General features: G+C 31.0%; 1 protein-coding gene across 7 annotated transcripts in view; it reads left to right on the top strand.

The window, feature by feature from the left end:
- Nucleotides 1–13,088, top strand: part of LOC100115274 — a 106,946-nt gene that overhangs the window by 13,667 nt on the left and 80,191 nt on the right. The window lies entirely within an intron of this gene.

Genomic DNA, 13,088 nt, shown 5'->3' with positions numbered 1-13,088 from the left:
TCCCATAGCCAAATTTTTAGCTCTCTGCCTAGTGCGCATGCGCAGTAACGTCGATAAACGTGTTTTTTTGATTTTATTTTTTTCTGAAGTCCCTATAGGATAAACATTTTTTTAAAAATTCACATTGGTGTATTTTTATGTCATGAATAACTGCAATTTTTTTGGGATTACATAACCTCAAATATCGGATCTAAAAAAATTATTAAAGTTTTCAATCGATATTTTGACCCCCTTGTTTTTGAGGTGCAACTTTTTAAGTAGACTTTTTTTGTGTACTTTTTCCCGTTCTTTACGATGGCACTAACGTTTTTTCCTTAAAAATGGTGGCACAACTCGATTTGAGCCAAAAACTGATTTTTTTGCCATTTTTTCACGTTTTTAGCTGGTTATGTTACAATTTAGTTACTAAAGTGACTCCTTTTGAGTAGTTTTGCATATCTTCCCATGAAAACATAATCAAATGAATATTTTGTTCGCTCCAAGCCGTATTTTTTATATTATCTTACGTTTTCAATGATGGTCTTATCAGAATTTGAGGTAATAAAGGGTTTCTCTCTATATATAAAAAGAATATCGCCTCTGTCAGTGTCTGCTTTTCTCTTTAACCTAAAAATGCCCTCATTTGAGTGATTTAACGCCGAAAAAGGCCATTTTTGGTACCATGTAACCCAAAACTAACCTAAAAATGTCATAATGCAAGGGTTTTCACGCAAAAAAGCCTGTTTTTAGCTAAACATAGCCTTGAAATCGATCGTTTGAGGGTACTTTTGGCGTCTTGTGGTCTTAAAAAGGCCATATTTGGCTTATCTGCCTCTACTTAATTGATTATTCAAAATCTATTGACAGTAATAATTATCAGGTAAAAAGGAATTGAAGTTAAGTATGTTCAATTCGTACAAAGTATAATTTATTATCTTCATAGGCTATTTAAAATAAATTATGGAACGTATACAAGTAGCTTTTTAAAAATAACGAATGTTCACAATAGAAAAAATGATTCACTCATCATTGTCACTATCTTCATCAATACACACTTCAATTTGATCATTAAGAAACATTTTAGACAGAATTTCAGCTGGTCGTATGATTTTTGATAAATATCTTCCATGTGAAAGATAATAGATTATGGTAGCAATATGCGCACAACATCCTATAGTACGGTTACCGTTAGCACAATCACAACAGTGTCTTAAGATGCTAGAATAACCAATACCATTTGGTTTATACTCAACGAAACATTTGTATTGTTTTCTGTTAATATGCCTGGATTGAACTTCAAGTTTGAGAATATTGTTAGTCTCTTTTGAATATCCAATCTTCAAATTATTATCTGCGTCAAGCATTTCCGCTAAGTAAGATATTGTCTGTTTAAGCTGATATGTTCCTGTAAACAGAATTTTCAAATCTTTTATTGTTAATTCAGGAAAGTCTGGTAAATCATCCGAAGTTATTATTTTAAATGGTAGTTTCCGACGACTCCATCTTTTGTCTGCTACTAAAACTGCTAATGTATTTTCAACATTTTTTCTAGATTGCATAGCACTAAATATTTCATCTTGCATGTCTTCATCAGAATCTAGGCGTTTGCCAAACAAGTTATTTAAGTAGCAAGAAATTTTACAATAAGATCCAGTATTTTTCACCATTTTATTATCAAGTTTGTGATCTAATAACCTATATTTTTTCTTTTGAACTCCGTGCACTGCTTCAACAACCCATCGCAGTTTTGTCGTGAATCTTGTTTCATTTGATTCTTGCGTAGAAAGTTGAGATTTTGAACCTTTGAGTGCAGGCATCAAAACAATATAACCCATATTTTCTAATTTTTGTTTAATGTCCCTGAAACCTCTATCCAGTATAAAAATGTGCCCTTGGCGAAGAAGTTTCTGTAAAATATTCTGCTTCTCTTCCAATATTTCAATCAGTATTGTAGCATCATTTTTATTTGCAAGATATGGACCTAACTGATCAACAACATAACCATTAGTAGTACATATAGTAAATGGTTTAGTCAGAGGAACTTTTTTTTGGCCTGAATAAGATTTTCTTTGGTACTCGTTATTAGAGCTTTTTTCATGCCTTATATAAGTACCATCAGCAATCAAAATAAGTTGTTTACCAGGATGTAATTTCTTTGCCATATTAGAAGTTTGATTTTCAATCAATTCATTTCTGTCTACATTTTCTAATCCAAAGTGTTTTGGTAGTAAATCTTTTTCGAAAGATAATAATACTGATTGACAAAAACGAGATACTTGTTGTTCGCTTTCAATGTCAAATATTGTAGAGATGAGCGAGTTAGAATTCCCAGAGCGCATTTTGAATAAAAATACGACAATGGCTTGTGTCGCTGTCCTTACACAGGAATTCTTCAGAGAAGTGAGTTGATCTTTAAGATAATTAATATTTTCCCACGTTAATCCCGTAAAAACTTTCAATTTTTTTTCAGGCATGGAAAATTCAGCTACTGTATCTAATAAAGTTTCGTCTGCTTTCATTGATAATTGACTCAAAAATTGTAGTAATTCATCAATATATACCGTACTTGTAGTGGAAAAAATATTAATTTTATTTAGTTCATCTTCATAAAATCTTTTCTTAATTAAATGTGTGCAACAGCATCTATTGCCATGTGGAATAAAAACATTCATTTTACTATAAACTTGAATTCGGGCCTCTAAAGGAACTAATATATTATTAGTCTGTTTTTGGTACCCACAAACAAAGCAATATTTATGTGCCGCAATCGTCCTTTGAATAAGTAATTCCGTGGTTGCTCGTACTTTTTGTTCCTTTATTGTGTATACAGACGAAGCAGTTGCTGGAACATTAACCTTTTTAGGTTTAGAGCTTGATATGTATTTGGCTAATCGCTTTCTACATGAATCACAAATTACATCATGGATGTAAATATCTTTATTTGATAATTGTTTAGCATATTCGATTTCAACTTCAGATTCGATTTCCTTTTCTCGACCAATTGATTTTCTAATATAAATATTACACATGGCACATCTTCGATCATCGCGTTTCCTGATGTTATCTGACTCTTCATTACTATTAGATGCCATATTTATTTAACCATTAGACAAGAAGATCACTTCTGAAATAATAAAATATAAATATTTTACAATACATTTAAAAATGCTGTTAGTTAGTTTTTAAAAATCTAAAAAAATTGTTTGCCTTTTTTTAAATTAAAAACTAGAATGAATAATAAATATTACAAAAATATTATAATCTAAGTTCTTGTATAATCCAGTTTTCTCAGTAGCTTTACATGAAAAGTAAAAAAATAATATTGCCTAGTAAAAGTGAAATAAGTTGTATTTCATTTATAAGTTTTTTAAGCAAATAATTTTTTTTTGTCATAAAAACTGTATTGAAGTGCTTGCACCTAGTGATTTTATAAAATCAACAAACCTATGAAATTATTATATTCAATTTGTTTTTTTGTAAAAATATGTTCTTGTATCTAGACATGAATAATAGTGTATTTTAAAATAAATAAATAATGTTGTTTTTAATGATGTTTCATATACGTATGTGTTTAAAGCATAGGTTGGCTTGTGTTTACTTTATTCATTTTACATTTTTTTAACTTAAAAGTTAATTGACAATTAATAAGTTCGCATCCTATTAGTTCTATTTTTCATTTTTATTATTTCTCATGTATTGTTTTTATGTAAAACCAAATATTTTTTCTCATCTCATAATAATTAACTATAGTAAAAATCACATCATATATAGTCATATGCAGATATTTATGTGCATTTTTTATTAATTTGACAGTATTTTATACATAAACAAATTAATTATTGTTCAAGACTTTCTATATTTTATCAATTTAATCATACTTGTATAATTAATATACCGCATTACATCAAAACATGCAACTCATCAATCGTCAAATCCGTTTCTAGCAAAAGTTTATTGTCATATTTTATTCAAATGTTTTTCCTTCTTAATTTTATTTAGTTAATAGTTTCAACAACTTTATGTTTAACTAATTTCTCATTTTACTTTATGTGATTAGCCTAAATTGGTTAAGTTAAATAGATAAAGACTCGTTCCCCTTACATGCATTGTACGTATATCTATATCTATAGGATTGAAAATTCATTTTTATTAATTACTTTTTTGTTAGCTTATTGATTTAAAATCTGATTGCTATTTTTGTTTTAGGATAAGATCGGATCTTTATGCGAGTACTAAAACAGTTTATAATTTAATGTTGGTTTAAACTTTTGATTTTATGCAAGAATTTAATAACGTACACAACATGTTTTTCTTATTTAGCGTATAAAAAGGTCTAATAATTATCTGTTATTATTATTACATTATTATATTATTATATTATATTATTATATTATTATATCATATTATTATATTATTATATCATATTATTATATTACTATATTATCTGTCATTATTTTTGATACAATTACTCTTAATACTACAGAATTTATAATAAAAATTTTATTTTTCTACCCATTAATAAGTCTTACTCTGCATATACCGGTAAAATACAAGTGTATTTATTATAAATACATGGGAGATTTTTTATTTATCAGTAGGTTGGTTACAGTATTTTTTTCAAAACTCAAAGTGTCGGCATAAAAATAACATTTTAGATATTAATAATAGGTTTTGATTTTAAAGAAGTTATTTAACAAAATATTAATTTATTGTGTAATATGTATTAGAAATACATATAACCCTAATATCAAAGCATATAATCTGTGATGTCAAAACTTTTGAAAAACTTTGTTAAATCTTCATTTTTTTAAAAGATATGTAAAATATATAGTACTCAAATGAGGGCATTTTTAGGTTAAAGAGAAAAGCAGACACTGACAGAGGCGATATTCTTTTTATATATAGAGAGAAACCCTTTATTACCTCAAATTCTGATAAGACCATCATTGAAAACGTAAGATAATATAAAAAATACGGCTTGGAGCGAACAAAATATTCATTTGATTATGTTTTCATGGGAAGATATGCAAAACTACTCAAAAGGAGTCACTTTAGTAACTAAATTGTAACATAACCAGCTAAAAACGTGAAAAAATGGCAAAAAAATCAGTTTTTGGCTCAAATCGAGTTGTGCCACCATTTTTAAGGAAAAAACGTTAGTGCCATCGTAAAGAACGGGAAAAAGTACACAAAAAAAGTCTACTTAAAAAGTTGCACCTCAAAAACAAGGGGGTCAAAATATCGATTGTAAACTTTAATAATTTTTTTAGATCCGATATTTGAGATTATGTAATCCCAAAAAAATTGCAGTTATTCATGACATAAAAATACACCAATGTGAATTTTTAAAAAAATTTTTATCCTATAGGGACTTCAGAAAAAAATAAAATCAAAAAAACACGTTTATCGACGTTACTGCGCATGCGCACTAGGCAGAAAGCTAAAAATTTGGCTATGGGAGTTTTTTTTTATCCCCCATCGAATGGTATATAACATATATACATTTTCCAAGGGGGCCATTTCACCATAGTAACCCGGCTATAGCCTTTAGAATTTAAAATTCATTTTTTTGACTGTCATAGTTTTTTTAATATTTTCAGTTTCAAAATTTAACTTTCCATTATAAATCAATGCGTAATTTTTATGTTTCAAATCTTCATTATTTAAAATTTTTACTCTCCTACCTGTTAGGAATTGACATTAGGAAAATAGATCTTAACAAAACTTGAGTTTTATCACTATTGCCACTGTTTATATTTTATCCGAGCGACGTTAGGAGTGAGGGGAATCGCGCTAGTAGATTAATAATCTATATGATTATGCTTCAGCTCTACTGGACTGTATAGTTATTTGAAAGAAAATGCTGATGGAAAAATTATCCTCACTGCGTATATCAATAATAAAGGATATCTAACGCCAAAAATTAGAATTATACTAGTACACTACGTCATTAACAGGGAGAAAACCAATGTCTTGAAGCTTATAAAGCTTGACTAACTAGACAAACGTTGTCCGTTTCAAGTAAGTTAATCAATAAATTATTGGGTTATTAACAACTTTCGCTAAAGATATATGTCTAATTTTTAAGACAGAATCACCTGGATCTTATTATAATTCAAGCCAAACAACCACAAAGAGGAAGATTGCGCTAACAAGGAAAGGTACCCAACCCGAACTCACCGATTTTGATGATTTTCATATATGTTGTAGAACATAAAAAAATAAGAGACACGTATTTTTTTTATCGGCTAATTTTCACTTTTAAGGGGTAAAAACCTCCCCTAAAGTTAACCCCCAAAAAGCGTTTTTTTTTAAATATCTCGGCTTAAAATTAATATTTTTCAATGAAACAAATTGGAGGTTATTTCTTACAAAAAGAGCAAGTATTTCATGGTGATTTGAAGAGTAAGGGTAGCATCCCCTATTTTTTAGGGGTTGAAAACATATATTTTTTGGCATAATTTTATAATAAAAATGTTTAAACCGACTAAAAAAAATTGGAAAAAATGTTTAAACATCCTTAATAACAAAATTTAGTTGACGTCTTTCGGTGTTTTCATAAATATTACCCCTAAGGGGTAAACCACCCCTAACACAAAATAACTGTAAATATGTAATTCAATACATAATATTTCGTAGAAAGTTTGTATATAGAGGTTTTCGAGGTCGCTGATTACAAATCTGATATCAGATTTTGAAAATTCAAAATGGCGGAACCAATGTGGTGGACGAAAATGTCGAAAAAAAATTTTAACTTTCATAAAAACTTGTTATAAATGTGTTATCTTTGTAGCCTGTACATGTGAACTAAAGAGCCTTAAACCCTAAACCCCTAAAGAACAAATAGGCTAAATGGTTGTGCTTTTTAACCAAACCACCTCAAATTCCTAAATTTGTAAACAAGAAAATTCTGTGTGTGAAGCAGTTTTATAATTTCGGTAGAAATTGTTATCAGAATGTTATTGAAATTCCTTTATTGTAAATTCAACTTATAATGTATTTTTGTTTATAATATTAGAGTATAATAATAATCTACAATCTTTTATCTTTTGCCATAGTGCATTTTTTGTATTGAGCATAAAATATATTATTTTACGATGTTTTTACAATAATGGTAGTCCTCATAAAAGTGTTTAAAGCACAATGCTTTTTGCATCAACCACATCGTACAATTGCAATGTTTGTGCACCCTTCTATTTCACAATGTGTTGCACAAGACTTTCCAAAACTGAAATCTATAGGATTATCAAATTTATCTGGTTTTTCATTGACGTAACCGCTTTTATACCAGGAATATTTAAACAAATCTATATATCTCGGTGAAGACAGTTGGTTGTGAACCAATGATTGAAGTTTAATTATATTATTTCTCACATGTAAATTCATATCATGATCCATTAACATTACATTATCAGAAAATGTACGGACAAAGTTTTTCCAAATACGGAATCCATAGACATCAAGTGGTTGTATTTTTCCTGTGGTTCCACTTGGAATTTTTTTTATGTTAATAATTTTATTTTGTGGCATTGTTTCTTCTATAACTTTGTCACAATGACCACTCCAAGAATCAAGTAATAGTATTGAGTGATGGCCTACATAGGGATAAAATATTTTTTCCAACCAGATTTTGAAGTGATCTGCAATTAAACGACTTACTAATTAACTGATCAACGATATTACAATGTAAAAATTGTTATTAGTTCCCTTACTTGTTGTTAATTTTCCAGATTTGGATGCATCCACGTACACGTTTTCTGGTCTAAATATGTTTTGTTCTACAATAGGGCCAAACTTGCCACTTGGTTCCTTTAAAACAAGAAATAGCGGTGACAACAATTGTCCAGTAGCTGATATTAGTGGCTGTATAGTATAACTATGCGTTGTTGCTGAAATTGACTGTACCAGACATTGCACTTGCTTTTCTCCTTCTACTGCTAATGTTCTTCCAGAATGCATTTCTAGCTGAAATCCGCTCTGATCTGTATTATACAAATTTTCGAATCCAATCCTTGGTATACACGATTTAACGTCATCGATAAATGCTTCAGCTTTAGCCGTAAGTTCTGCACTACTTTCTAGTGTTTTTCTTGTTATGAACTTATTTATTTTCCTAGAAACTATTCGGTGTGCTTGCTTAAATTTGAGTAACCAATGTTTAGAAGCTTTGAATCTAATATCATCAAAACCAATTTCTTTTTTAGCTTGTAAGGCCCATCGAATTATATCTTCATCATGGATAATTGAACCACTGTCGAGAGCTGTTTGAAAATTATCCAGGGTATACTGACAAATTTGTGCTACTTTTTCTCTATACGTGCCACCTTTATTAATTGAATGAGCCCAACGTCGTAGCTGACTAATAGATGATACTTTTTTGAATCTGTTTTGCACTGTTTTGAGACTTAAATTTTGCTTCGTTTTGCTACTTCTCCAAAATTCTACAGCTCTTTTTTTGTATTCAAAATCTAGTTCTTCATTATCTGCTGTACATTGATTTGTTTGTGCTATATCCGGATCAGGAAAATGATGTTGCACTTCATCTTCAATTATTTCCGCATTATGGTCTTTATACTCTTCTTGAAAATCCAAAGAGTCATCAGTAATCATTTCTACATCGTTGAAATCATGTGTTGCATCTATTAAAATTTCTTTTATTTTTTCGGCCAACTCTGTTTTATGATAATTCGTGACACTATCTGGTATGTTTAACGCTTGAAAGTATGCTAATAATAAGTTTAGAACGTTTAACGGATTAATTTTCATTTTTCAATCTAAAATGAAAACAAGCGGTAAAATTTATACAAGCTGTGTTTTTGCATGTAAGGTACGACTGCTACATTTCTACCAGAATACAACGAGTGAATGTAAATTGAACCAAATCATTAATTTATGCATTGGAGAAGAATTCTCGTTCCACTTTGTGATGTTCGGAAAACTCTATTTTTGGTTTTATTCAACTTTTATTCACTTTGAAATTGAATAATCTAAATCTATATAAAATCACTAAAGAAAATTTTCTACAACTGTATGATACCACTGACAAACAAAAAGACGTACTATTCGTACTTTCCGGCATCGAACTAGAATACCCACAAAACTCACTCACTGCCTAAAAAATAACACAGGCAGCTGAGGTAAACACTCGATGAAAACAATCTAAAAAAAGAACATACTGATTCGCACATATTGTCAACAACTTTTATGAGTGAAAGACATTTATCTGTGGAATTATCATTGAATGTACGATAACATTCATTAAACTAATGAATGCATATAAAATTCCCTTTCAATAACAACGCGTTCTTTAATTGCAAATGAAGTTCGAGTATTAATATTCTTTTATGTATTTTTACCAATAACAAAAATTATCATAGTAATATAATAATAATAATAAGAAGAAGAAGAATAAGCATAATTGCAATAGCAATAATAACAGTAATACTGATAATAGCAATGATAATGAAAAATAATAATAATAATTAGAATAATATTTATTATTAAATTTAGATTTTTTGATAAATTCATTAAATCTTAGCAAATAGTATTATTATGGAATTCCAGACTGTAAATATTTTACTATAGATACAATAATCATTACTTCGAGAATTCATCTAAAAAACTTTCGGCTTACGAAATAATTGTAACAATGAAAAACTCCCAAGTTTGACAACATTAAATTTTATTGCAAAACGCAAAAGAGTTTGATAAACTAATTTTATTAACCTATGTTTTTTCATTTGCAAAAAAGTGTGGACTTTTTGAATTTATAAAATTATATAATTATGCAATTTATGAAATACTTTATAATTTATGAAATTACTTTTGAAATTATGCTAATTTATAAAAGCAGAAAAATAAATAATGTTTGATTGAAACATAAAACGAGACGTTATTTGTTACATACAAAATGATAGAATAAAATATCGGTAATATGTCTATACTCGTGTCTACGGTAAAGCATAGGCCTTCGGCTTGTCTGGAGGTTAGGGGTTTGGAGTCGTTTGGTTAAAAAGCACAACCATTTAGGGGTTTAGGGTTTAAGGCTCTTTAGTTCACATGTACAGGCTACAAAGATCACACATTTGTAAACAAGTTTTTTTGAAAGTTAAAATTTTTTTTCGACATTTTCGTCCACCACATTGGTTTCGCCATTTTGTATTTTTAAAATCTGATATCAGATTTGTAAAGAGCGATCTCGAAAACCCCTATATACAAACCTTCTACAAAATATTATGGATTGAAGTATACTTATAGTTATTTTGTGTTAGGGGTGGTTTACCCCCCTAAGGGGAAGTATCTATGAAAAAACCGAAAAACTTAATTTGTTTATTATAGATGTTTACAAATTTGTTCCAATTTTTTTAGTCGTTTAAAACTTTTTTATTATATAAAATATTTTTTCGATATTTCCGTCCGCCATATTGGATCCGCCATTTTGAATTTTCAAAATCTGATAACAGATTTGTAATCAGCGACCTCGAAAACCTCTATATACAAACTTTCTACGAAATATTATGTATTGAATTACATATTTACAGTTATTTTGTGTTAGGGGTGGTTTACCCCCTTAGGGATAATATTTATGAAAACACCGAAAGACGTCAACTAAATTTTGTTATTAAGGATGTTTAAACATTTTTTCCAATTTTTTTTTAGTCGGTTTAAACATTTTTATTATAAAATTATGCCAAAAAATATATGTTTTCAACCCCTAAAAAATAGGGGATGCTACCCTTACTCTTCAAATCACCATGAAATACTTGCTCTTTTTGTAAGAAATAACCTCCAATTTGTTTCATTGAAAAATATTAATTTTAAGCCGAGATATTAAAAAAAAAACGCTTTTTGGGGGTTAACTTTAGGGGAGGTTTTTACCCCTTAAAAGTGAAAATTAGCCGATAAAAAAAAATACGTGTCTCTTATTTTTTTATGTTCTACAACATATATGAAAATCATCAAAATCAGTGAGTTCGGGTTGGGTACCTTTCCTTGTTAGTTCCAGTTGTCTCTGAATAATTCTTCCCCTAGTCCCCACATCGAACTCATTACCGTGCTTGCCTTTTCCTCTAATTTCTTAGTTTGTGCCTCTTCCTTCCCGTTTTCTTTTAACATATAACCTAAGTAATCACAGTTTTTCAATACCTCTATCTCCTTCTCTTCCCATAAAAAACTTTCCTCCTTTTTTCTCCTTCCCCCATTTTTGAATACCATTATCTTCGACTTTTCTGTGTTTAGTTCTAGACCTTACCTCTCTATTATCCTTTTGACTTTCTTTAGCATCTGCTTTAGCCCTGTCGCGTTGTTCACCACCATCACTACGTCGTCCGCGTATGAGATCGACCAGAATTTCTTTTTTCCTAATACTATCCCCCCTTCCGGTATTTTGCTTAGTTCCTTCTCTGTGTCCGCCATTGCTACGTTAAATAGCGTCGGGCTTAATGGGCAGCCTTGTCTCACTCCTTTATGTATCTCGAAACCTCCTATCTTTTCCTCTCCTATTCTGATTTCGCTCTTGGTCCCTTTGTACAATTCCTTTGCCCTCTTCCTTATTCTGTCACCTATTCCTAGCTTTTTCATCATTTCCCAGATCTCTCTCCTATTTACTTTGTCGAAGGCTGCTCTCATATATGCGAAAAACACATATACCTTACCTCCTTTCTTCGCTAATTCCTTTTCTATTGCCTTGCTCAGAATAAAAATAGCATCTGCTGTTCCTCTTCCTTTCCTGAAACCCATTTGTGTGTCGTCCAGTAATTCCCTTCCCTCTAATTCGTTTTCCAGCTTTTCTCTTATTATTTCCGCATATAGTTTATAACCCGTGTCCATAAGTGTTATCCCTCTGTAGTTCTTTGCCTCCTCTTTCTTCCCTTTCTTGAAAAGCGGCGTAATCACTCCTGTTTTCCATTCTTCTGGTATTTTTCCCCTTTCCATATTTTATTTAGTATATTGGTTATCTCCCCTATTACCTGTTCTTCTCCGTGTATCCATACCTCATTTTGTAGACCATCTGCTCCCGGTGCTTTTCCCTTTTTCATCTTGTCGATTGCCATCCTCACCTCGTCTTCGGATATTCTTTCTTCGTTCTCCTCTCCATCTCCTTCTTCATCTGCTCCTTGCGAACTTACTCCCAACTCGTCCTCTATCTCTTCTCCTAGTTGCCCTTTGAAGTGAGTTAGCCACTCTTCTTTCTGTATTTTGCTGCTGCATCTTGTCCTCTTTTTTCTTCTCCTGCTTTTTACCACCTCCCAGAATTTTCTCCCGGTTTTATCATCTCCTGCCTCTTTTATTCTTTTCTCCATTTCTTCCTCCTATTTTCTTTCTACTAATACTCCCCACTCTCTTTTTGCTTTGATATACTCTTTCATTCCCTTTCCCAACTTAATCGCTTTGCCTAACTTCTTTACCTCTGCTTTCTTGAGTCTGCATTCTTTATCCCACCGGGTATTTTTCTTTGTTTTCTTACCGCCTATCTTTCTCTTTCTGACTGCTTTTTCCAATTTTCTTTTCAATTCCAACCATTCTGTTTCCTTCTTGCCTTTGCCTAATTCTTCTCTGAATTGACCTATGGCTTTTTCATTCCATATTGCTCTTTCTACAATTCTATCTTTCTCTTCTTCTGTTTTCCCGGGTAATTTTTCCAACTCCAGCCTATAAACGATATTAATTTTACCTACTCTTCTTTTTCCTTCTTCATTTGTTATCACATAATCTATCACTGAGCATCCTGCTCCTCCTATGTATGTGTATTCTCCCGTTTCGTCTCCTTCGGTATTACCATTAATATACTGAGTCCCATCACTCTTGTTTTTTCTAGAAGTTCTTCCTCTTCTATGTTTTTCTTTTCATCTTTCGATTCCCTGTTCTCTTCGTTACCTTCTTTGTCGAGTCCGCCTCCTTCCTGACCCGTTCTTGCATTCATATCTCCACTTTCGGTGAAAGAACTGTATGTGGAAGATGATGGAAAGCCGAGAATGTGGAGCGGCGATGACTGCGTTGAAAACCTCGACGTAGTGCGAGTAGAGCGCGGACCTTGCCGAGAGCTCTGTCCGAGAGGGTAGGGAGGTCTGCACTGGGCAGAAGCCGGGAGACAACTCATGCTCGCGCTC

Source organism: Nasonia vitripennis (assembly GCF_009193385.2).
Source record: "Nasonia vitripennis strain AsymCx chromosome 4 unlocalized genomic scaffold, Nvit_psr_1.1 chr4_random0007, whole genome shotgun sequence".
Lineage (NCBI taxonomy): Eukaryota > Metazoa > Arthropoda > Insecta > Hymenoptera > Pteromalidae > Nasonia > Nasonia vitripennis.
The sequence above is the reverse complement of the archived record's forward strand: the minus strand, read 5'-3'. Positions and strand labels throughout refer to the sequence as shown.